This window comes from Canis lupus, chromosome 28 (genome assembly GCF_048164855.1).
Source record: "Canis lupus baileyi chromosome 28, mCanLup2.hap1, whole genome shotgun sequence".
NCBI lineage: Eukaryota > Metazoa > Chordata > Mammalia > Carnivora > Canidae > Canis > Canis lupus.
The window spans coordinates 31,146,988-31,159,590 of record NC_132865.1 but is presented as its reverse complement, the minus strand read 5'-3'; the positions used below and the strand labels follow the sequence as shown (position 1 = coordinate 31,159,590).

The 12,603-nt window shown below is 42.6% G+C and overlaps 2 long non-coding RNA genes across 3 annotated transcripts in view; one reads left to right on the top strand and one right to left on the bottom strand.

Annotated features, from left to right (window-relative positions):
• The window catches only part of LOC140620370 (uncharacterized), a 48,311-nt gene that overhangs the window by 23,179 nt on the left and 12,529 nt on the right, over window positions 1-12,603 (top strand). The window lies entirely within an intron of this gene.
• Window positions 1,156-12,419, bottom strand: LOC140620003 (uncharacterized). The gene is made up of 3 exons (XR_012019759.1): window positions 12,256-12,419; window positions 1,678-1,925; window positions 1,156-1,587 (listed from the first exon to the last, which is right to left on the bottom strand). It is a non-coding gene; the product is annotated as an uncharacterized lncRNA (long non-coding RNA).

Sequence of the window (12,603 nt, the reverse complement as noted above, 5' to 3'; positions counted from 1 at the left end):
GTGAGTATCTGTGCATCATCACTGGGTACATATTCATCTCCTCTGTAGGGATTACTGAAACTTTGATCACGATTTCCTTTGACTAAAACTGACTTTTCCACAATACCTCGGTTATTTTACAACTGCACTTCTTCCAAAGTTCCATAATTTTTCTACAGTGTCCTCATCTCACCTATTAAACAGGCAATTTTTCTTTTCTTGGAGTAATTCAAATCTACCCCCACCCTTTGACTGCAAATGACTTCTAAAGGCTTTGCATGAGGACGACTGACTTCTATTGAAGAATCTGAGTCATGGACCACTCTCTAAGAATCCAGTATATGCCAATGGGTTATTTCACAACTCATGGCAAATTCCCAAAATTTAAATGAGGGAAAACAGTTCTAGCTCAAGAAATCACTTTGATTTTTAAAAACGGTGGCTTTACATTTATGCCAAGTGATATCATGATGTTGTGGGTGAGGTTCACAGAATGCTCACTCAGAGCCAGGTGGTTTTTTGCACATGTTAACTTCCTCATGCCCAAGCACCCTGTAGGACCGTCCTCCGTGTATTCCTTTTTTTTTTTTTTAATTTTTATTTATTTATGATAGTCCCAGAGAGAGAGAGAGAGAGAGAGAGAGAGGCAGAGACACAGGCAGAGGGAGAAACAGGCTCCAAGCGCCGGGAGCCCGACATGGGATTCGATCCCGGGTCTCCAGATTGCACCCTGGGCCAAAGGCAGGCGCTAAACCGCTGCGCCACCCAGGGATCCCCCGTTGTATTCCTAATTGTTTGCTATTCTGAAACAGCTGACCAGCTCTAGGCCTTATAAATAAGGGACACACGTTCACAGGTGCACAATAGCAGTTATTGCCATCCAATTTTTGTTTGAGTGAGCAGATGCACAGAGAAGTAAAGCAAATTACCCAAGGTTGCGCAGCTGGTAAATGTGAGACCCAGAACCTAAAGCCAGGAAGCTGAGATCCAGAGCCAACCTCTGAACCAGCAGGTTTTGTTATCTCTCAAGAGTGAACAGAGAAGAGTCTTTACCAAAAAAATAAATAGTGGCCCCATTTATAGGTAAAGCATGCTTTAAAACCAATGAAGTAAAATGTGCAACACAGCCAAAACATTTTACTACAAAGTTGCAGGAAATGGAATCATTGCTTTTCAAACACAGTAAGGGCAAGAGCACCACAGGCTGAGCCTTGGCCTCTGCCCCCAATGAAGGGAACTAGAAAGGCTAGAGTCTCCCAAGGAAAAAAGCAGGTGAGTTGTCCCGTTGCTGGGATGCCGCTCTGTAGAAGTGGAAGTGAGTGCATTGAGTCCAGATGCAGCCTTCATACACACAATAGAGGCTGTATGGGTTGGAGAGCTTAGATAGAGAATAAGGCAAGGGCTGCCCTGGGGGAGGTTCACCTGGATGAAGCCTCCCCTGCATATAAATCCTTTCACTGTTGCCATTTCCCTCAAAACCTGTTTGCATTCCTGCCCTCCCACTAAACGGTAGGCATCTGGTGACTGTTGTTTCATGACAGCCAGTTGTGGAGTTTTTGCTTTACTCAGGTTTGGTCAGTGGGAGGTGGGGAAGCCAATCCACGAACTCTGCAGGGGAACAAAAAAGGTGCTTGTCTTAATTATCTATTGCTGATTCACAGGTTACTCTAAAATCCAGGGGGTCAGAAAATTTACCACCTTATGGCTTCCATGGGTTGGGGATCTGGGCACAGCCTGGATGGCACCTCTGGTTCTCGCAAGGCTATAGTCTGGGTGTGGATTGGGGCTGTGGTCATCTCGTGGCTCTACTGGGCCCAGATCCACTTCCGGCCTCCCTCCCAGGGTGGTTGGCAGCCTCAGTCCTTGCCAACTGTTGAGTGGAGACATCAGGTCCTTCCCCACATGGACCTCTCCACAGAGAGCTTCCAACATGGCAGGCAGTTCCCCTGAGAGAGAGAGAGAGAGAGAGAGAGAGGGAGAGAGCACCAAGATGAATCCAGAGTCTTTTCATAACCTAATCTTGAAAGAAGCATGCCATCACCTCAGCCCCATTCTGTTTGCTAGAAAGGAGTAAAAAAATCCAGCCTGCACTCAGGGAGGGATTAACAGGAGGCCATGAATACCACAGGGGCTGCCTTCAAGACCAAAGAAGGACAATGAACCTGACGGATGTGATGAGGAAAATCTCTTATCTAAGCCTAAGACCATGATTTATAATACAAACACACTTCTCTGCCTCCCTAAGCTCCAAGAAGTCTATCAAATCATACAAATATAGGGGCACCTGGGTGGCTCAGTAGTTGAGCGTCTACCTTTGGCTCGGGTTGTGATCCCAGGGTCCTGGGATCGAGTCCTAATTAGGCTCCTCCCCACAGGGAGGCTCCTCTGCCTATGTTTCTGCCTCTCACTGTGTGTCTTTCTTGAATAAATAAATAGATAAATCTTTTCAAAAATTATACAACATATAAGAAAAATGCAGTGGCATTTTCTTATTTCTTGTCTGAGTTATCCACAAATCCTCAACAATTTTCCTACCCTACTGCACCACTTGACCCTTTAGAGTCCCAGGGCTGGTGACCTATCATTAGTTGTGCTGCCAGTATTTGAGGCATGCACGTATGTAGGGTAGTAATTTATCATCCATACTGGAACGTTTTGAGAGGAAGGGATACTGTTTCTAATTATACGGGGACAACCATCTGACCGGAATGCAGAGTCACCTCCTCTAAAGCCAAGGCAGTGATTTAAGGGATGTCTCTCCCTCTTCTGCTCCCCCTACCATCCTTTTCTTCCTTCATTCCCTCTTCACTGGCTTTCTCCATACCACTGATTTTAAAAGTGATCTGGGGGGATGCCTGGGTGGCTCAGTGGTTGAGCATCTGCCTTTGGCTCAGGTCATGATCCCAGGTCTGGGGATCTATTCCTGCATTGGGCTCCCCGCAGGGAGCCTGCTTCTCCCTCTGCCTATGTCTCTGCCTCTAGTGAATAAATAAACAAAATCTTTAAATAAAAAATTAAAATAAAAGTGAGCTGGGGGCAGAAGCATCATCCATGAGCAGCACTGCTAATATGCTCCCCTGGTCTGTTGCTCTCAGCCCTCATGGAAATCTTTTTTCTCCAGCTCCTTTGGACAATGAGACAGCAGCCCACTCAGCGCTCCCTGCCATGACTTGAGTTCCAGGCACCACTCAGTCCTGTCACTGTCACGTTTACCTGACACTTTTGCCACTTCAGTATGTGTCCTCCTTCCCATGGCCAATAATTCAGGGAGTGTGTGTGTGTGTCTGCCTATGGTGTGTGTACATGTGTGGAAGGGGTGCATCTACATGTATGGTGTGTGTGCATATTTGTGTGCATTATCTATATGCAAGCATGTGTGTAGTGTGTGCATGTGAGACTGTGTATGTGTGTCTGTGTACATAGGACTGTGTGTGTATGGAGTGTTCCTGGTCAGAGTATCAGATATCAGAAAAGATTAAGAGTCCTACTGTCAGTACTGCTGGGTTGATTTTTGTTGGTTTTTTTTTTAATATTTTGCATTTTTATTTTAGAGAAGGAGAGAGAAACAGTGTGTGTGTGTGTGTGTGTGTGTGTGTGTGTGTGTGTGAGAGAGAGGCAGAGGAAGAAGGTCTACACTCTACTCTCTGCTGAGTGTAGACCCCAATATGGGACTTGATCCCAGGACCCTGAGATCACAACCTGAGCAGAAACCAAGAGTCAGGTGCTTCACCAACTGTGACACCCAGGCACCCTGATTTTTGTTTTTATAAAGCATTTCATAAGCATCTCCTTGTACAGAATATCCGTTAGCTATTGTACCATCCTTTTTTTAAGATTTTATTTATTCATTCATGAGAGACACAGAGAGAGAGACAGAGGCAGAGAGAGAAGCAGGCTTTTCACAGGGAGCCCAATGTGGGACTGACTCAGTCCTCAACCCTGGGATCATGCCCTGAGCCAAAGGCAGACATTCAGCCACTGAGCCACTCAGGCATCCCATTGTACCATCTTTTTATGGTATTTTTTAAATTATGCACTTAAAAGTTAATACATCATTAAAAATACATACTCTGGTGTTTGCTCCTGACCTGGAATAGGAACTTCGTTACTAAAATTGAAGATGAAAATGAGGAGCCATTGACATCACTTATTATCCATTACGGCCAAGTCTGTCCCCTCTTTATGGAAACAATTTTTTTTCTAGTTCTTTTAACCATCACCCATGGATAGACATTAGCCAGATTGTTTTTAGATAGATAAAATGTAGGAAACTACATCCATCAACTGAATTATTCATTCAAATAATACTATTTCACATGTTTTGTTACTCTCCCATATTTCTTAGTAACCATCCTTAAGCTCATTCTAAGAAAGCACATATATGAACAGAAGAATATTTTCTTAAGACTAAAAAAGAAATTTCATATGCTCTTAATAGCAATCATTTCTGGATCATAAACTCAAGAGCAATCCAAATTGAAATTAACAATTACAGTTTCTAATGATCTGAAGAAGCCATATGTCTTTTTAACTGTTCAGTTGTTAAGGACAAATGAGCACAAAAGTGGGGTTTTTTTTTTCCTTTTTCTCAACTCATCCAAATTGAATTGGCAACAAATATGAAATCATTTTTCAGAGCTATTACAGAGTGCATGTACACTATTATCAACTATAGTCTAGGCTGCTATTAGTTTTGCAGCAAGGAAATATTTCTATCATATGGTCCTTATCAAGAAAATTAAATAGAAGGATTGATAACTGGTGGATAATATTCTCTCATAAGCTAGCTTTTAAATGGGTCACATTGTTCTCCATTGCATTGGAAACTGAAAATAGATGCTCTATCAGCAGTGTTTGTGAAAAATAGCACATTATCTGGAACTGACTGGTAGGGGTAGGGGGACAATATATTTCTTTATAAATTGAGCCTCCAGCAGAACCATAAAGTTTTAAAATCTGACAGGGGCTTTACAGCTCATCCATTCCAAGCCCCTCATTTTCTATCTAAGGAAAATGACATCCAGAAATATTAAGGGACCAAAGTAAAACAACTATTTCATATAAGAATTATAATTTCAACTATCAAAATTCCTGTTTCATCCTAAATTCATTGTATGTCATTTTTTTTTTCTGTATATAGGTAGAGAGTGGGAAAAAAGGGAATTTTTCCTTGGATTATCTTCTGTAATAAACATCCTTTAAGATTCTATAGATTTGGGGGCACCTGGGTGGCTCAGGGGTTGAACGTCTGCCTTTGGCTCAGGTCATGATCCCGTGGTCCTGGGATCGAGTCCCACATCAGGCTCCCTTCAGGGAACCTGCTTCTCCTTCTGCCTGTGTCTCTACCCCTCTCTCTGTGTTTCTCATGAATAAATAAATAAAATCTTTTACAAAAGAAAAGATCCTATAGATTTTTATACCTGAGGATTCTTAATTATAATAAAAGTTGAAATGGAAAAACAAGGCAGAGCAACCATTCTTCCTCTAAATATAACAGAAGTAGCTGTTCTTCCCCTCTCAGCAAACAGGACTTGGCCCCTGCAGCGGTATGGGGCTGTATCCTGTCCACTGAGCGCTGACAGGGCTTGCTACCCCTGCCCACGGGGGCTACCACAATTGTGCCTTCTGCGTGGACTCCAAGGGACCTGTGTCCTCAGCTTCAGCCACTTCAGTCTCCCTGAAGTCAGACGTTAGGGGGCGGAGAGAGGAATCAGGAGAGGCTTTTTCTTTCCCTGCTTCATAAAGGCCTGTTCCTGCCGCCCCAGAACCAAGGTGATGGGCAAAGCCAGCCTGCAAGAGCAGCTGTTGAGCAAGATCAAGTAGTCCTCGTGCCGGACTGCCTCTGACCTCTAGGCTTACTCACCATTTTCTAAGTACATTATAGGTTGTATTTCATGTATTTGGGGCCTGAAGGGGGCTGAAGAAGTGAAAGTTTTGTGTCCAGAACACATTAAATCAAGTTCCAATTTAGGACAACCTTTTTCCTGTCTCTTGCTTGCCATTTTGAAAAACAAGAAAATGAACAGCTGGAAGGCTAAGCAATTAGTATTTTTTTTCCCTACATACTTGGTTTCCTGCATCTCAGCTCAAGGACATACAGAGAGACTCTGGGCTCTGCTAAATTAGTAGCTAGTGGAAGTCCCTTGATAAATTAAAAAGAAATGAATTAATATCAGTGCTTTGTAAGGTGAGGCCCGAAGCACCTCTCTGGCAGAGATAACTTAGGGTGACCCAGTTATGATTATAATGAAGAGCTGAACAGGATGATATTCCCAGCAGAATCTTACAACTTAGAAGACTGCACAGTAATGGTAACCCACATATAAACAACAGCTTACATTTGCAGAGCACGAAATGTCTGCAGATACTTTGCGAAGCCATTTGCAAACATTCTCTCATTTATCCTCGTTACGGCCCTGAGAGAGAGGTTTGATTACTAGCTCCATCTTAGAGATGCTGAAAAGGAAGCTCAGATAGGTTAACGGACTTGACTTAGGTCACACAGCCTCCATATAGTGGAATTGGGCTTTGAATCTATGTCATCTGACTCCTGAGTCCACACACTTAACTGCCATTCTAGAACTGTGAAAAGGAAGACATTTCCCAGGTTGTGATATGGTTGAGCACTTTGAATACACACAAAATTATTTAAAGACCAGAGTCAAAAGAGTTATAGTGGCTTCAGAGTTGAAATGTAAAAGGTTTACACAAAACGGCCTCATCCTAAGTAAGAGGGACGGTAGAAAAGCCTGTGCAGGCCCAGAGAGGATGATCCTGGTAGGTCATTTAGGAGAGAAGAAAGCAAGTGTAACACTCTGGGTTTTGTCGTTCTCAGAGATAGAATGACTTTCCTTCCACCAACAGGCCCTAATGCCAAGTAAATAAGTAAAACAAAATAATTTCGCACAGCGAGCTCTCACTGCATTTCAACCTCATTATTCTCATCCTTGAAAATGTAAGAAATGATTAAGAAAGAAATGGAAAGGGGAAGCCTGTGGGCCTCTGTCTCCAAAGTTCAAAATAAGTGCCTGGGCATGGGAAAATCTCCAATCTGGGTTTGGATCTTTTCACTGGAGTGAAGGAGTCTGAGCCTTTTGTTCGGGAGAACGTTCCAAAGATATTATGCAGCTGGGAGAATAGTGAACATATGTTAGGAACAAACAGCAACCTTAAATTGAAGTGAACCCAATTTTAACTTAGGGATGTGTGTAAAAAATCACCTATTTTATTTGCCTGAAAAGGCCTGTTTCAAAGAAGAATAACAGCCTTTACTCCAGACTGTGTCATTTATGTTGTTTAATCTTGGTTTTGTGCATCCGAAGAGTTCTAACAGATTTAGTGTTATTTTATGTAAATAGTTTCCAAACTTGAGTCAAATAGGGCTTCCCTGTGGCCGAGAAGATGGAACCCCCCACACTTGGGCAGTTCAGCTGAAGAATTCTGGAGTTCCCCATCCCTCTGCAGAACAGCCATTTGGTTTATGCAGCAGTGTTTGGACTAAATAAAACATGTTGCCAGCTCTTATACCAAATACTGGCAGTTTTATTAGAGATTGCAAAACCAGAAAACCACAGGTATAAATTTTACACATTCTTAACTTATTTAACGTCATATATGCTAGTTGTCAGTTTGCCACAATTTCTTATTTCTACATGTTGAGAAGTTATAGGGGCATACGTTGGATTACAGGTTGCTTTCTAGTGATCCCCTTGTTAAAGGAAAAGCTATGGCATTGGAAACATACCCTGTGTTCATTTGCACCTTCTTTTCAATCGTACGTTGTGGCTTTTGCTGATTTCAGAGAGGCCAAGTACCTACAAAGTTCAATCTCGACTACATAAAGTCTGGTAATCTTCCAAAGCATTTAAGTCATGAATAACAGTGCCTGAACTATGCTTTAGAGGAACAGAGCTAGGCTTAGACAACAATAGTAGTATTTCATTTCCAAAAGCACTTGACAGATTGGAAAGGTTTATTAATAAATACAGTTTGACCCAAATGGAGAAAAATTGTATCAATTTAAATCCACCATGCAAGAATTTGCAGAAGGCTAATACAATGACAAATACATGTTGAATGCCTTCTCTGGGTCAGGTGCTCTTCCAATGATGTGGACGCTGGATACAGTGGCTTTCAAGATGCTTCCAGAAGGACCACCCCTTCTAGAGTTTATGGTCTAGCTGAGGGCTGTTAGAGGGTGAGGGTGGGGGTAGGTGGACAATTATGCCTTCAGTGGCAGGTATCTGTGTTGAGTGTCATCCTCTGAGAAGCACAGGCCTCCACAGAAGCTGTGTGCATAGCAGGGAAGGGGAGGAGAGGGGGAGAGTCGGGGGAGGCAGTCCCTACCTCAGCTTGTGATGTGGAGAAGTATATACACATGTACTTATTAGGTTTTGCATGTAGGAGTGATCTTAGCGGAACTGATATTTGAATCAGGGATGACAGGGAAGGATCTCCGACAGAGCCAAGACTTGGAAGCATTAAGACACAGAGAGAATTTAGGGCACAGCAGGTAGCAAAGATAGAGAGCTGAGAGCATGCTGAGAAGCAGAACTGGCAAGCCAGGTGTACAGGATTTCACAGAGGTATCAGAACCCTGGGAAATGCAAAGCTAAGTTTTCCCTTAAGTGAAGATATAAGTCCCTAATATGACTAATCTCAATTTTAAACCATTAATTCAGTATGAGAAAAATCGATTATTTTGCTCCTGAAATCTCTAAAATCAGAGGTCTCCCAAAGGCACAATTAGTATTTGGAAAATGCCTGAAGCGATTCCCATTCTCTTTCATGTTCTTTTTGCCATTGGATTATTTATTAGGCATTCAGAGAGTTCAATTGTTTCTCCTCTGGTTGCCTGAGGTAAGAGGATGTAGGCATCTCTTCTGCCATTGGCTCCCAATATTACAAGACGATCATTTTCTAGCAGAGAAAAGAGAAGAAGCCTCTGTCCTGTGTTGTAGCTACACCATATGCCAAGAGGTCAACATAAAATGCTATCTCTCTAAAGCAATCATGTAGAGACTTTTCTGGCTGTGGAACTTATGAAAATGATCCACAAGGTCAGGCAAAGTTTTACAAATCTGGAAGCCTCATAGCAAGTTTATCCCAAATAAGCAGGCTTTATCTGGATGTTGAAACCGTAGAAAATTCCATAACTGGTTCAAGGATTACTTTCCTCAGTTGAAATTACTCTGCTGTCAAGAATAGATTTCTCAAAAGCTAGACTTTTATTTTTTTTAAGATTTTATGTATTTATTCATGATAGACATAGAGAGAGAGAGAGGTAGAGACACAGGCAGAGGGAGAAGCAGGCTCCATGCAGGGAGCCTGACATAGGACTCGATCCCGGCACTCCAGGATCGCGCCCTGGGCCAAAGGCAGGCGCTAAACTGCTGAGCCACCCAGGGATCCCCAAAAGCTAGACTTTTAAATACTCACCATCTTGACAAATTATGGATGTTACAAATACATGACCTTATGTTTTCCCAGCTATAGAATTGGTCTTATATATGACCAATGGTTTCTGTCAAAGATCACTTTGTTGTTTTCCTCTCAGACATATTAGGCTTTTAAAGTACATCCTGTAAGATTTTAACCCATTATTATGAGATACTGTAAATTGATTAAAGGTAATAATGATGCATTTGAGTTTTCCTAACAATAATTGAGTTAAATTTGATTTAATAGATGAGGGAATTCAGGGACACCTGGGTGGCTCAATTGGTTAGAAGTTTCCAACTCTTGATTTCAGCTCAGATCATGATCTCAGAGTCATGAGATAGAGCCCAGAGTCTGGCTTCTTACTGAATACAAAGCCTGCTTGAGATTCTTTCTCACCCTCTCCCTCTGCCCCTGACCCCAGCTCACCTGTTCTTGAGTTCTCTCTCTCTCTCTCTCTCTCTCTCTCACACACACACACACACACATACACACAAATACACACACCCTCACAAAAATGGAAGTAGTGGGTTTTAAAGAAAATCACCTTCTCCTTCATAGCACTTTGCATGAGCCCTCTACCTTTTCTTTCTTTTTTTTTTAAAGACTTATTTATTTATTCATTCAGAGAGAGAGAGAGAGGCAGAGACACAGGCAGAGGGAGAAGCAAGCTCCATGCAGGGAGCCCGATGTGGGACTCAATCCCAGGTCTCCAGGATCACACACCCTGGGCTGCAGGCGGCGCTAAACCGCTGTGCCACCGGGGCTGCCCATCCCTCTACTTTTTCTAATAGATTTCTATAATGCTGTTTTAGTGTTAGTAAAACTGATCTCGTCTATAAGTATATTAACTTCAGCCAACCTCTAAACTGTCTAAAGATAACCAAAAGAATTATAAGTCCAATCATATTTCTACTAGGACTAAAACTGGATTTGTCCAGTTTAGCAGCTCAACAAGTGAGAAGTTTTAAGAATTCTAAGTGTTATTGTAATATTTCCAAAGTGAACAAGCTCTTAGATCTTTCAAGAGGCTATTCTAAGAATGAATCTGAGACCTCTTTGATATAGACTGAAGCCAGTAACTGGAAGTGCATCAAGGCAGGGTTCCAGAGAAGATGGAAGGTCATGGTGTTCTCTGAAGCCAAAAGTTGGCACATTCTATGGTGGCAGTGGTTCCATGGGTCTTGTAAATAGGAATCTGTGCTATCTGGCCCATGCATAGTCACCATGGTGACTGCATTCATGGGTTCACCATGTCCGCGCCAAGGTGATTAATAATAGAGGTTGGCTGATATAGACTTGCTGGATCATTCTGTCTGCTCAGTTGTTTTGTGCTTTTTCTATGGATCCTCTTCATGGGTATTAACATATGATACAAAGGTCTTCACATTCAGGCCCACTCCCTATTTCCATCCACATGCATCTATATAATCTTCCATTCTTTACTCCCACACCTCTGACCAGCCAACCAAGCCCTTTATGATGTCCCAGAGTTCTCATTATTTCCTAGCCATGGGCCACTTCACTGGCTTTATAAAGTAGGTTACTAACTACATTGCCCATTGGGAGACTCTTCTCTCCCCCTACTCTATCAAGGCCCCCTCTGCGGGAACCTGCAGCATGGCTGTCATCCATTTACAGTTTGCACCCATATATCAAGCTCCCCCTCTGTAAAGCAAGCTTGGGTCTTTTCTCCCATCTATAGGATCCTCTATAGAGCCATAAGACTAGCAGAGGGAGCACTGAACAACACTTGTAGATGCATTGAGACCTGGACAACTGCTCACACCATTTGCTTATGCCCGCTCGTGTTGTTCGTGCTCAATCCTGGATGCAGCCAGTTCACCACCCGATACAGTGGACTGTTGCTGGGTCAGTCTGACCTTATGATTTCCAAAGTCTGCCCATGATGGACAGATTCAGTTCAATGATCACGTGGTGTTACTTGGTCAGTCATTCTGTCTCTACCAGAGCCCACCAACATACCAGGAAATGTTTCTTCAAAAAGCGTATAATTCCATGCTGCTGATGAAATGGCATTACTCCAGAACTCTGGGGAACTCCTTTTCAATTCTCCCACTAGGGCTCACCACAAATTTCACATAGCCATCTTTTACCACCACTGATACCTCCAACACCTGCTGCAGAGACCTTTCCTCTTCTGGTCATATTCACAGCTGGCAGGTAGCCTTTTGATCCACTCAGTATTAGAGCTGGAGCAATATTCCCAGGTGTGGAATATGCTGCTCTGGAGCCCAAAGAAGCCCTGTGGGTATTGTGATGCCTTTTTTGTGGTAGAAAGAGCAAGAGGTAGTCCTCTGGAGAAGATGTCCTAGCACATCCCTAACCACCAGATCCTAAAAATCCTACAAATATGGCAACTGCTCAGTCAACTGCATTCCTGGATGTGCTTGCAAAAATCTCTATATTCCATTGTGGGACTGGCTTTATTCAGGGAATATCCAGAAACCCTTGTCTTTTCTCCATACCAATGGTTTTCAACTATAGAGTGCACAAGAATACAATTGCATGCTTGCTAAAATTCTTAAGCCCTGCCCATGAGTTTCTAATTCCAAATACATCTGCATGAGCACTGGAATCTGCATTTTGAGAAAGCACCGCCCCCATCCCCTGGTGCTTCTGATAGACTTTGGAAAGCTCTGCTTTATGCCTTTGAACGTGCTGTTCACTCTGCCTGGGATGCTCTCCTTCTTTCTGCCCCTGGCCAACTCCCACTCACTCTTCAAGACTCAGCTCTAACAAATGTCATCTCTTTTGTGAAGATTTTCCTAACTCTCCCCAGGCTAAAGTTAGTCCATCAAGATACCATAGCAATACCTCTTTTAATTTCCGTAGTTATTTATGTGAAGTCTTATGTTCCCACAAGGCTGTAAACATCTTCAGCACAGAGATTTTCATGCATCTTTTAAATTCAACAGTTATCCTGATGACAGGCACATGGTAGGCACTCACCGCATATTTCTTAGATTGAAGAGTGTGTGTATCCTGAGGATGTAAGCAAGAAAATTGTAACTGTGAATTGATTTGGTTCCACATTATAAAAAGTTTGCATGCCGACATTCACCCCTTTAATTTTCTCACCAAATGACTAATATATGCTTTCTCCAGAAATCTCATCATATACTTTCTTTAATCCCTTTATGGAGCTATAAGACAATGCCCTAA